The 11315-nt window shown below is 41.1% G+C and overlaps 1 pseudogene; it reads right to left on the bottom strand.

Moving 5' to 3' along the window:
- Positions 1 to 664: 664 nt before the first annotated feature.
- Positions 665 to 10760, bottom strand: LOC138612524 (myosin heavy chain, fast skeletal muscle-like; annotated as a pseudogene).
- Positions 10761 to 11315: the final 555 nt, after the last annotated feature.

Below are 11315 nucleotides of genomic sequence, written 5' to 3'. Positions count from 1 at the left end.
ACCTGCCTGCAGGTGCACCTGGCTCTTAAAGGCAATGAGAGAGAGAGAGAGATGACTCTGATTGATCGTGTTACTCCCAAAACACATTGATGAATAATCAAGCATCATGAGCCAACCTTTTTATGACCTGTTCCTCACTTTGCTCCTGCAAAAGTGCGCCGCGTAACTAGCAAAAGTGGGTTGGACACGTCCTAAATCACTTGGCGCTCAGACCTTTCCGGGTGCGCAGTTTTAATAGGGCCCACTGACTCTGACAAACACACAGAGTAAATTATATTCTGAGTCAAATTATATAACTGTCAAAGGTGATGTCAAAAAAACAACATTAATTATCTCGGGAGCCCCTTGGGGGTCGCAAACCCCAGGTTGAGAACCACGTGCAAGAGACCTATATGTTTTGCATATTGGGGGCACACTTAATAGTTTCACGTCACACTTTATTTTTAACTTTAAATGAGCCCAAACTTTTAGCAGTTCTTTATATTGTTGCCACCCATTCCAGTATAGAAAGTTAAGGTGTTTCACAAATGACTGACATTTGCTCTTTCGGAGCACACACTCGGATCAAAAGAACACAGAAAGCAATTTAAGATTAAAAACAATTTTATTGTGGTATATTTCACATCATATTATATGATTAGAAACCGCCCGTCAGCGCGGTGCTTTACTCAGCCACATCTTTTCCCTGAGAAAAAAAGATAAAACGATCAATACAAAACAGAAACCAGCATACATATATGTTATACTCTGCATACTTGGAAAGGATTTGTCTTTCTTTAATTTTATGAAGGGATTATTGGTATTTTATTTCATTGATGACAACAGTATTGCTTGAAGGAAATTGGAGTATGCAGAATTTTATTTGATTCGTGTTTTGACCATTCAAATTGTTACTTTACCTTGCCAGAGTCACGGCTCTTTGCTCTCAGTTTGTTAACCTGGGACTCTGCAATGTCAGCACGCTCCTCAGCCTCCTCAAGCTCATGCTGGACCTTCCTGCACTTGGACAGATGAACATTGGCCTGCTCCTCCTGAAATAAGTAGCCATGGCATGAACAATTGTTAAAATGTAAAGGTTATTGTGCATTGTATTAAGACTACATAGTGTCAAGTTGTCTTTGTTATAAACAAGTTATGTCTTTACCGCTTCCTCAGCCTGCCTCTTGTAGGCCTTCACCTTCAGCTGCAACTTGTCAACCAGATCCTGCAGCCTGGTAACATTTTTCTTGTCCTCTTCAGTCTGTTATAGAAAAGAGAGATTCACATGTTTAAGAACTTAAAATGGTAACTATATTTGATTTATTTGCACTTTACATTTTTAATATCAAAATGACTATACCTGGTAAGTGAGCTCCTTCACTCTCCTCTCATATTTGCGGACACCCTTAACAGCATCAGCTCCACGTCTCTGCTCTGCCTCAACCTCAGTCTCCAGCTCACGCACCTTCAGAATACAGTAAGACATTAAATATACATATCTTCCTCAAAGTCTATCCTCAGCTGTGCAAGAAATTAACAAGACTTTTTACCCTCGACTCAAGTTTCTGGAGCTGCTTCTTGCCACCCTTCATGGCCAGGTTCTCAGCTTCATCCAGACGGTGCTGCAGGTCCTTAACAGCAACCTCAAGGTTCTTCTTCATTCTCTCCAGGTGAGCGCTAGTATCCTGCTCCTTCTTCAGCTCCTCAGCCATCATAGCAGCCTAGAGGAGACACCATTCAATGTTGATTAGAAATATCTTGAAAAGACCCATTTACGAAAAATAACAAAATAAGAACAAATTAAATACACCTACATCAGTGATAGCCTTCTTGGCCTTCTCCTCTGCATTTCTTGCTTCCTGAACAGTGTCATCCACTTCACCCTGGACCTGGACCAGATCGGACTCAAGCTTCTTCTTGGTGTTCATTAGACTTGTGTTCTAAAAGAAAAGAGAAGTTCAGTAATTTATATAAAATCATGATTGGTGAAATAGTGGAGAAATGAGAAGACAATTCACCTGAGAGTGCAGAAGACCAACACGCTCACTGGCGTCCACCAGCTCCTGCTCAGCCACTTTGCGGCTTCTCTCTGTCTGTTCCAGACCAGCTCTAAGTTCCTCAATTTCAGCGAGCATGAGACCGTTCCTGCGATCTACCATAGCAGCTTGTTCCTTAAAGTCCTCCTGGGCTCTGAGAGCATCATCAAGGTGCAGTTGGGCATCCTTGTGAAAAATGTCAGGAAAATGTTCACTTGAATGCCAAAATTTAAGGACACTGATCATAATCTTTACCAGAACTCTATGTCATACAATACCTTCAGCTGTGCCTGTACATTCCTCAGCTGCTTCTGGGACTCAGCAGCCTGGCGATTGGCGTGGCTCAGCTGAATCTCCATCTCATTCAGGTCTCCCTCCATCTTCTTCTTGATTCTCAGGGCATCGTTCCTGCTCCTGACCTCAGAATCCAGAGTGTTCTGCATGGAGTCAATCACCCTCTGGCTGTTCCTCTTGATCTGCTCCATCTCTTCGTCTTTCTCTGCCAGCTTCCTGTCCACCTCACCCTTGATCTGGTTGAGCTCCAGCTGGACACGCAGGATCTTGGACTCTTCATGCTCCAGAGTTCCCTGATATAATCAAAGAATGAAATATTAGTCTCTGCCTTCTGACTATGTATAGTTTATTTCTCCATCATGATGACTTTTTTCAGAAGAAGATCTGGCCTGAAAATTTTTTACCTCAGCCTCTTCAAGAGCTGTCTGGATCTCAGACTTCTCAGTCTCCACCTGCTTCTTGGACTTCTCCAGCTCATGGATGCTCTTGCCAGTCTCACCAATCTGTTCAGTCAGTTCTGAGATCTCCTCTGCAGAGAGATGAATGTGTTTTATATTGTTAAGCATCAAAATGTAAAACAATTAGCAATGAATAAAATCTAAGAAATACACACTTTCTTAATATATATTATACCAATTTTTCTGTACAGTGTAGAACTCACGTTGCAGGTTCTTGTTTTCACGCTTCATGGTCTCCAGGTGATCCAGAGCTTCCTCATAGGAGTTCTTCATCTTGAAGAGCTCAGTGCTGAGAGAACGAGCCTCCTTCTGAGCTCCCTCAAGCTCTGCCTGACCCTCCTCGTACTTCTGCTTCCACTCTGCCAACACCTGAATAACAATTTAGTCACTTAGTCATTGATCAACACAATGACAAGTTTTCTTCTTTGCTTGTCATGGTTGCCCAAAGTAAACATTACCTTGTCAAAGTTCCTCTGCTTCTTGTCCAGATTGGCAGCCAGACCATTAGCCCTCTCCACATCAATCATGAGATCCTCCACCTCACTGTGGAGCCTCTGTTTGGTTTTCTCCAGAGAAGCACACTTGGAATTGGTCGCTTCAATCTGCTCCTCAGCCTCCTGAAGACGCTGGGCAAGCTTTTTCCTGTTAAAAGAGTGTTATTAGTCTCAGTGAAAATCTTAAAGTTTAAAATGCCAATAATGTTTTTCCACATACTTTTGCATATAAATATGAATGAAATACAAATAATTACTTATTTCCTGGAGAACCTAGATTAACATATTCAAGTAGTGCAGCGCAAAAGGGACAAAGCAAATATAAAATTTATGATTTAGTTAATTGTCTTGAAATACAAGCATTGATACAATTAATAGCATTGTCAGTTGAGCTAAGCTACAATGCTATACTTCTTGACATTTAAATGTTCTTACTGTGTAGTTGTCTGATTGGAAACGCTTAACCTGTACTCACTTGGCTTCCTCAAGCTCCTCAGTGCGCTGGATAGCATCAGTTTCATACTTGGATCTCCACTGAGCCACCTCACTGTTGGCCTTGGACATTCCACGCTGCAGCTCAGCCTTTGCCTCCTGCTCCTCCTCAAACTGCTCCCTCAGCAGATCGCAGTCATGGCGGGCTGACTGCATTCCATGGGCCAGAGCATTCTTGGCCTGGTGTAAAAAGTAATATTCAGTGTGTAAAACTTTTAAACAACAAATAGAAAAGGTATCAGACAGTACAAATTTAAAGTCGTCTTACCTTAACCTCCTCTTCAATCTGTCTCTTCAGCTCTTCAATCTGCTGTGTGTAGGCCTGTTTGCCTCTGGTCAACTGGGAGACAAGAGCTTCTTTCTCTTCAATTTGACGGCTGAACTCGCCTTGTGAGGAAGATATCATGATATATTAGTTTGTGTTACGTTTTACCATAATAGATACAGAAAACAACAAATCTTTCGCTTATAACTTGTAAATACCATTTTCTGTCAGGAGACGTGCTTTCTGTGCACTCATGTCATTGATCTGACGGACATTTTCATCATTCTTGGTCTTCAGTTCACTAAGTTGGTCCTCAAGAGTACGGCACATCTTTTCAAGATTTCCCTAAGGAGATAAAGAGTGCTCAGTTCAGTGATCAGATTTATTTCTAATGATTATTACCTTGTTTACTACACTAATTTGGGTATTAAAATAAAATTATATGTATTGTGTACCTTTGCCTTAGCAACAGCCTCCATGTTGCTGGAGAGATCATCAATCTCCATCTTGTATTCACTCTTTTCCTTCTCAAGCTTCTGCTTGACACGCTGGAGGTTGTCGATCTGCTCTCCCAGCTCAGCAACACTGTCAGCCTGCTTCTTGCGAAGAGCAGAAGCAGTGGCTTCATGCTGCAGAGTGGACTCCTCAAGATCACGACGGAGCTTCTGGAACTCAGCTTCGCGCTTCTTGTTCATCTCAATCTGAGCAGCAGTGGCACCACCAGCCTCCTCCAGCCTCTCACTGATCTCCTCAAGTTCCCTGGAAAGGTCAGCTCTCTGCTTCTCAACCTTGGCACGAGCAGCACGCTCAGCCTCAATTTCCTCCTCCAGTTCCTCAATACGGGCCTGTTGATTTTAAGTAAGTGGTATTTCAGTAAACTTTCACTTAAAATCAAAAATATGAATTATGTTTTCTGTAACACAATATGTCACCTGAAGCTCCTTGATCTTCTTCTGAAGCTGAGCACCCATTGACTGCTCATCCTCAATCTTGCTAAGGAGCTGACTGACTTCAAAGTCCTTCCTGTAAGAATAAAAGATAAAGTTATATAGTTAGAGTTTATGCTGTTAACAATAGTTTTTAAAATAATACATTTTTGTTGAAATGCAAAGACAATGTTACTTCTTAAGTTTCTCATCAGTCTGCTGCTTGTCATTCTCAAGATCCATGATGGATTCCTGGGCCAGTTTCAGATCACCCTCAAGCTTTCTCTTGGCTCTCTCAAGGTCCATACGCAGCTTCTTCTCTTGCTCCAGAGAACCCTCAAGCTGAACATTAACAATAGTTTTTAATGTTCATGTTCAACACCTATGTAACATTGCCAATCTGAGTGACTTTGTAAACTTACATCATCCACTTGCTGCTCAAGCTTGGTCTTGGCCTTGGTCAAAGTGTTGACCTTGTCTTCCTCAGCCTGCAGATCATCAAGAGTCTGCTGATGAGACTCCTGAAGGGCTTTCTTCTCCTTGGTCAGCTTAGCAATGCTCTCATCCTGAGAGGCCATCTCCTCAGTCAGGTTCTTGACCTACATTTGCAAGTCAGATGTTATTGTGTGGTAATCTTCAGATATTACTTGATCTGCAAGATAATTTGTTGATAATTTCCATACCTTGTTCTCAGTGGCATGTTTCTCCTTTTCCACTTTGGCCAAGGTAAGCTCCAGGTCATCAATATCCTTCTTGAGCTCAGAGCATTCATCCTCCAGCTTTCTCTTCTTGGCAGTAAGCTCAGCATTGATTTCCTCTTCATCCTCCAGTCGCTCTGTTGTCTCTTTGAGTTTGGCCTCCATCTGAATCTTACTCTTAATAAGTCCTTCACATCTCTCCTCAGCATCCGACAGATTCTCTGTTTCCTTGTTCGCATTGAAAAAAAGATGTTAGAATGTCCACAATATATGGACACAAAATGTCAAAGCAAAAATGTATACTTACTGATGCTACTTGCAGCTGCAGATCATTTTTCTCCTGCAGGATGGAGACCATCTTCTCTTCCAGCTCCTTCTTCTTGGCCAGTGCAGCAGCAAGGTCAGACTGCATCTTTTCATAGTTCTCCTTCATCTGCTGCAGCTCCTTCTCAGTTTCAGCACTCTTCAGCATAGGCTTGATCTTGTAGTACACCTTCATCCATGGCCAGTGTTTCACATTCATGAATGAGCGGACATTGTACTGGATGGTATAAATGGCTTCCCTGTGGACAAGAAGTTTCTGTTATTAACAATGTTGCTTTGTGACTTTATCCAATTGTCATTCAGAGTTTGTTGTTTTAAACATGCCTCCTCGCCATCATCTTCACAAACTCTTTTCTCATGACGTAACCACGGGCGAGAGCCTGAGTCATGGTGACCAGAGATGCAAGCTTTTCATCTCTCATCTCCTCAAGGGTACCCAGGAGACCGGCCTTGAAGAACACCTAAACAAACAAAAAAAATGAAATGATGAATGTATGATATGAAAAAAAACAACATTTTCGCTTAACCCTCGTAGTTTGAAGGATTTAAGGAGACAGTGTTCTATAAATGTCCTAAAGCTGGTTGCTGATCTTTATCAACTACTGACTTTTTCCTTAGCCGTTTGTCTAACTTGTTACAAAATTCAATAGTCATTAATATTGACAAATGTCATAAATGTCCCTTCAAGAAAAAATCAAACACACTATCTAGATACAATAACTTTTTGGCACAGCATGTAAATAAAAAAGAAATTAAGCAATTTACCTTGGTGTGTCCAAATCTGTACTCATCATGATTAACATCAATTGATCCAAGCAGCTTCTCTGAAGCCTTCTTGTTATCAATGAACTGACCCTCAGGGATGACACTAGCATTCAGCACCTTGTACCTGTCATAAAAGAGTTAAAGGACAGTGTGAGCATTTTCTTTTAATAGCCTGCAGTAATATTATCTTTACATACTCATTGATACCTCTGCTTGAAGTCAGCATAGACGATTCTGCTAGGGAAACCTTTTCTGCAGATTCTGATACCCTCCAGCACACCGTTACACCTGAGCTGGTGGATGACCAGGAAGTTCTCCATGAGACCTGTAAAACCACATTTATTGTAGTTAGAATTGTTCTGTTGAATGAACAACACAAAATAAAGTAAACTGTACCAACAAAATAAAAAAGTCTCTATTGAGATTTTCTTTTCTATGTACCTGGAGTCTTGGACTCATTGGGAATCAGGCAGCGCACAAAGTGAGGATGAGTGCTCCTCAGGTTAGTCATCAGCTTGCCCAAGTTCTCCTGTAGATGCAAAAACTCTTGTTGTAACAAATATCAATTAAGAATTGGAGTGTTATCTGTGATTTGATTTCATATCCAAGTTTTCAATGTTAAAACTTACTCTGAACTGTGAAGACACAGTCTGCATAGAACCACCCTTCTTCTTGCCTCCCTTCTTGCCAGCCTCTGTTGATGAATTGAAGTAGATGCCGTTTTGTTAGAACAAGACATGAAATGACAAACATTACATGACGGCATGTTACAGTTAATGTTTTTGCTATCATACCCTCAACAACAGGAGGATACAGAACAGCCAACAGTTTGACTGGGGACTTCTGGTACAGCTGTACAACAGAATCGTTCAGTGGATCCTTGTTCTTGTCCAGCCAGCCAGCGATGTTGTAGTCCACGGTACCAGCATAGTGCACCAGGGAGAAGTGAGCCTCAGCCTTGCCCTTTGTGGGCTTTGGCTTCTCAAATGCTTTGTTTTTGCCAAGATGCTGGTCATACAGCTTGTTCTTGAAGGATGTGTCTGTGGCCTTGGGGAACATGCACTCCTCTTCCAGGATGGAGAAGATGCCCATGGGCTTTAGAAAGCGGAAGACATGTGTTATTTAAGTTGAGTATAACAAAGAACAATTACACAGAATCACAAAATTGAATCATTACCTTCTCAATCAGCTCAATGCAAGCAGCCAAGTCCATACCGAAGTCAATGAACTCCCAGATAATACCCTCCTTCTTGTACTCCTCTTGCTCCAGGACAAACATGGTGTGGTTGAAGAACTGCTGCAGTTTCTCATTGGTGAAGTTGATGCACAGCTGCTCCAGGGTGTTGAACTGTAAGGGGACAGAAAAACAGCGTGATTTTTTTGTTGGCAAAAACGATGATTCTATTAAGAAAAGAATGTCAGCTTGTTGAATATGAAGCTTACATCAAAGATTTCAAAGCCAGCAATATCCAGCACACCAATGAAGAACTGCCTTGGCTGTTTAGTGTCCAACATCTGGTTGATACGGACAACCATCCACAAGAACATCCTCTCATAGATAGACTTGGCCAGGGCAGTCACTGAGTTCAGCACCTGAATAAAAACAAGGATATTGTTTGATTAAAGTCAATGAAGTGTTTTGTAAAATACTTAAATACTGCTTTCCTGAGCTTCCTCTTACAAGATGTATGACACCAAAGTGTCAAAATACAATAATTATTGTACTGAAGTAGAAGTGACCAAACCAATATGTTAAAATAGTATATTGGATATTAATATTTCATGATTACCTGAGGTACAGTCTGTCCCTTGGTGACATACTCATTTCCGACCTTCACTCTGGGATAGCACAGAGCCTTCAGCATGTCAGCAGAGTTCAGACCCAGCAAGTAAGCAACCTTGTCAGCCTCTGACAATAGTTAAGTGATTAAATGTTAATACATACGGTATGTGATTCTGAAAGTCAATCATAATGTAAGAAAAACCAGCCTAATGGAAAACTTAAAGACTGTGGTTCTCAAGCTATAATTCTTTGCTGATGTTGAGAACTCACCCTCTGTGCCATCAGGCTCGCCCTGCTCTTCACGCTGCTTCTGCTTGAACTTCATGTTACCATGGTGAAGCACAGCACCAGTCATCTTGTAGATGCTCATCTTCTCTTCACCACTGAAGCCCAGGATATCAATAGCATTCTGTGTTCAAGAGAGGTGTCCAAACAAGAGACAGACACTTTAGAAGATGCAGTAAAGATCAGTTTGATGTTGCATTTATTGCACACAACATATTTAAACATTTTGTAGTGAAGACTACTCACATCAGTGGCTTCCAGCTCAACTTTGTCATCAATGCTGGCCACAGTGATCTGACCCATGCTGCACATGGGGAAGTCGTAGGGGTTGGTTGTGATGAGTGACAATTCTGGAGATCAAAAAGAGTGACAGGCTCAATACATTGTTTTCTATGGAAATTGAAGTAAGTTTTACATTTTGCAACAAGTCAGTGTGTTTACCAATCAGCTCAGGTTTGTGGGCGGTCATCATCTGGTAGAAGATGTGGTAGCCTCTTTCATCAGGAAGCTGGAATGTCACTCTAGACTTCTCCAGCAGATCTACAAATGTTGTTCATTAGTCACATCCTGGCCAATTCTTTATTCCAGTAATTTGTATGTACTATGAGGATTTTTACTTACATGTCTCAATATCAGCACTAGCCAGTTTGCCAGTTGTGCCGAAATGGATTCTGATAAATTTACCCTGTTTAGAACAAAGGGATGTTAAATATCCATCCACATGGGCAATGTATAGAAGGACCTCTGTGATTTTGCAAGAATTCCTTCATACTTACAAAACGAGATGAGTTGTCATTCCTCACAGTTTTGGCATTACCATAGGCCTCCAGCAGAGGATTAGCTGCAATAATCTGATCCTCCAGTGAACCCTACAAAGAAGGTTTAGAGTTGATAGTGGGAGTGATTTTTCCCCCCATGGAAAAATATTCCATACTAAAAGTACTTTCAGTTGATACCATCATAGACATAACCCCACCTTTGATGTGTCCCTCTTCTTGTCTCCACCAACTGAGATGGTTGCAAAGTACTGGATGACACGCTTTGTGTTCACAGTCTTTCCAGCACCAGATTCTCCACTAGGTATAGAAAAAGTTTTGTGAAGACTTGTTCTATATATTTGTTAAGATATAGATGTTAAACATGCCAAAAAATGTTACTTACGTGATCAACACAGACTGGTTCTCCCTATCTGTTAAATAAAACAACAATGGTATTAACTATGTTTTCCTTCAGCAGAAACCTCCATACTTTCAAATTCTCTGCTGTTATGGTTATTTCTTACCAGTAGCCATGAACTGATAAGCGTTGTCAGAGACGGAGAAGATGTGGGGTGGAGCCTCCATACGCTTCTTGCCTCTATAGGCATTTACAACCTCAGAATCGTACACTGGGAGCCACTTGTAGGGGTTCACAGTGGCACAGAACAACCCAGAGTAGGTCTGAAAGTGATTACAGAGATTCAGTAGTTACCTCAGTGTTTCCCACAAGTAAAGCCATCTCTAAAACTTTCTTGTTTCTTATTAGGGCCAATTTCTTACGTAGATCATCCATGCTGCATAACGCTCTTTGAGGTTATAAAGCACAGAGGCTTCATTGAGATGGGTCATCATGGCCATGTCCTCAATTTTGTCGAACTTGGGAGGATTCATTGGAGAGACGTCTTCTTCTTTAACTGTCCTCTCCTAGAACCGGAAATTTGTCACAATGAGAACTGATCACATTGAATAAGTTGACTCTGAGTTTAAGATACCAACCTCCTGAGTGTCCAAGACTTTGACAGTGACTTTGGCACCGTCTTTCTTGACAATTGTTCCCTTCAGGTACAGCTCTTTGACGTCTGCTACATAGCAGGCAGCCTTAGCATCAAATGGTTTGCTTTGAGCCTCAATTCTCTCCCTCTCTGGTTTCCGGAGGTAAATGGCAGCTTTGCCATAAGTGGCCATCTCTGCGTCCGTACTCATGGTGCCGATTTACTTCTGTGTGGTAATTGCAATAAGGGAAAAACAACTTTAAATTTTAAAATATTGTCAATCAGGCAAGTTACTGAAAAGCCCAGAATAACTGAGTTCAAATAAATAAACATATTTACAAGACGTCAGCTTAATCCAAGTCACTTGACAGTGATAAGATGATCACTACCCCCACTTTTTTATGTCTCAAAAACTATGCAACTGAATCAAATGTTTCACATTTAATAAATACAAAGTAAAGATGATTTAAAGTTGTTCATACCTGACACTTTCTCTGTCAAAAGTCTTAAATATTGCAGAATCCTGTTGAAAACATGTCACATATTTTCAGTTATTTTAAGATGGTTTAAACACAACAATTCTTTTCAATAGATCCATTTATATTGAGATTTAAATCTTAGTTCCCAAACCAGATAGAGGATGAGCTTACCACAAGCAGGGGTCACCTAGGGTCTTCTACCACACACTGATCTGTCCTCTTGGACTCCTTATATCAAACCCTTGTTGCTTACGCAGCCAAAGCTAAATATGGACACATCACTAGAT

This window comes from Semicossyphus pulcher, unplaced genomic scaffold (genome assembly GCF_022749685.1).
Source record: "Semicossyphus pulcher isolate SPU_LCO1_2020_fin unplaced genomic scaffold, fSemPul1.0.p SCAF_8, whole genome shotgun sequence".
Lineage (NCBI taxonomy): Eukaryota > Metazoa > Chordata > Actinopteri > Labriformes > Labridae > Semicossyphus > Semicossyphus pulcher.
Note: the sequence above shows the minus strand (reverse complement) of the source record. Positions and strands in the feature narration are given on the sequence as shown.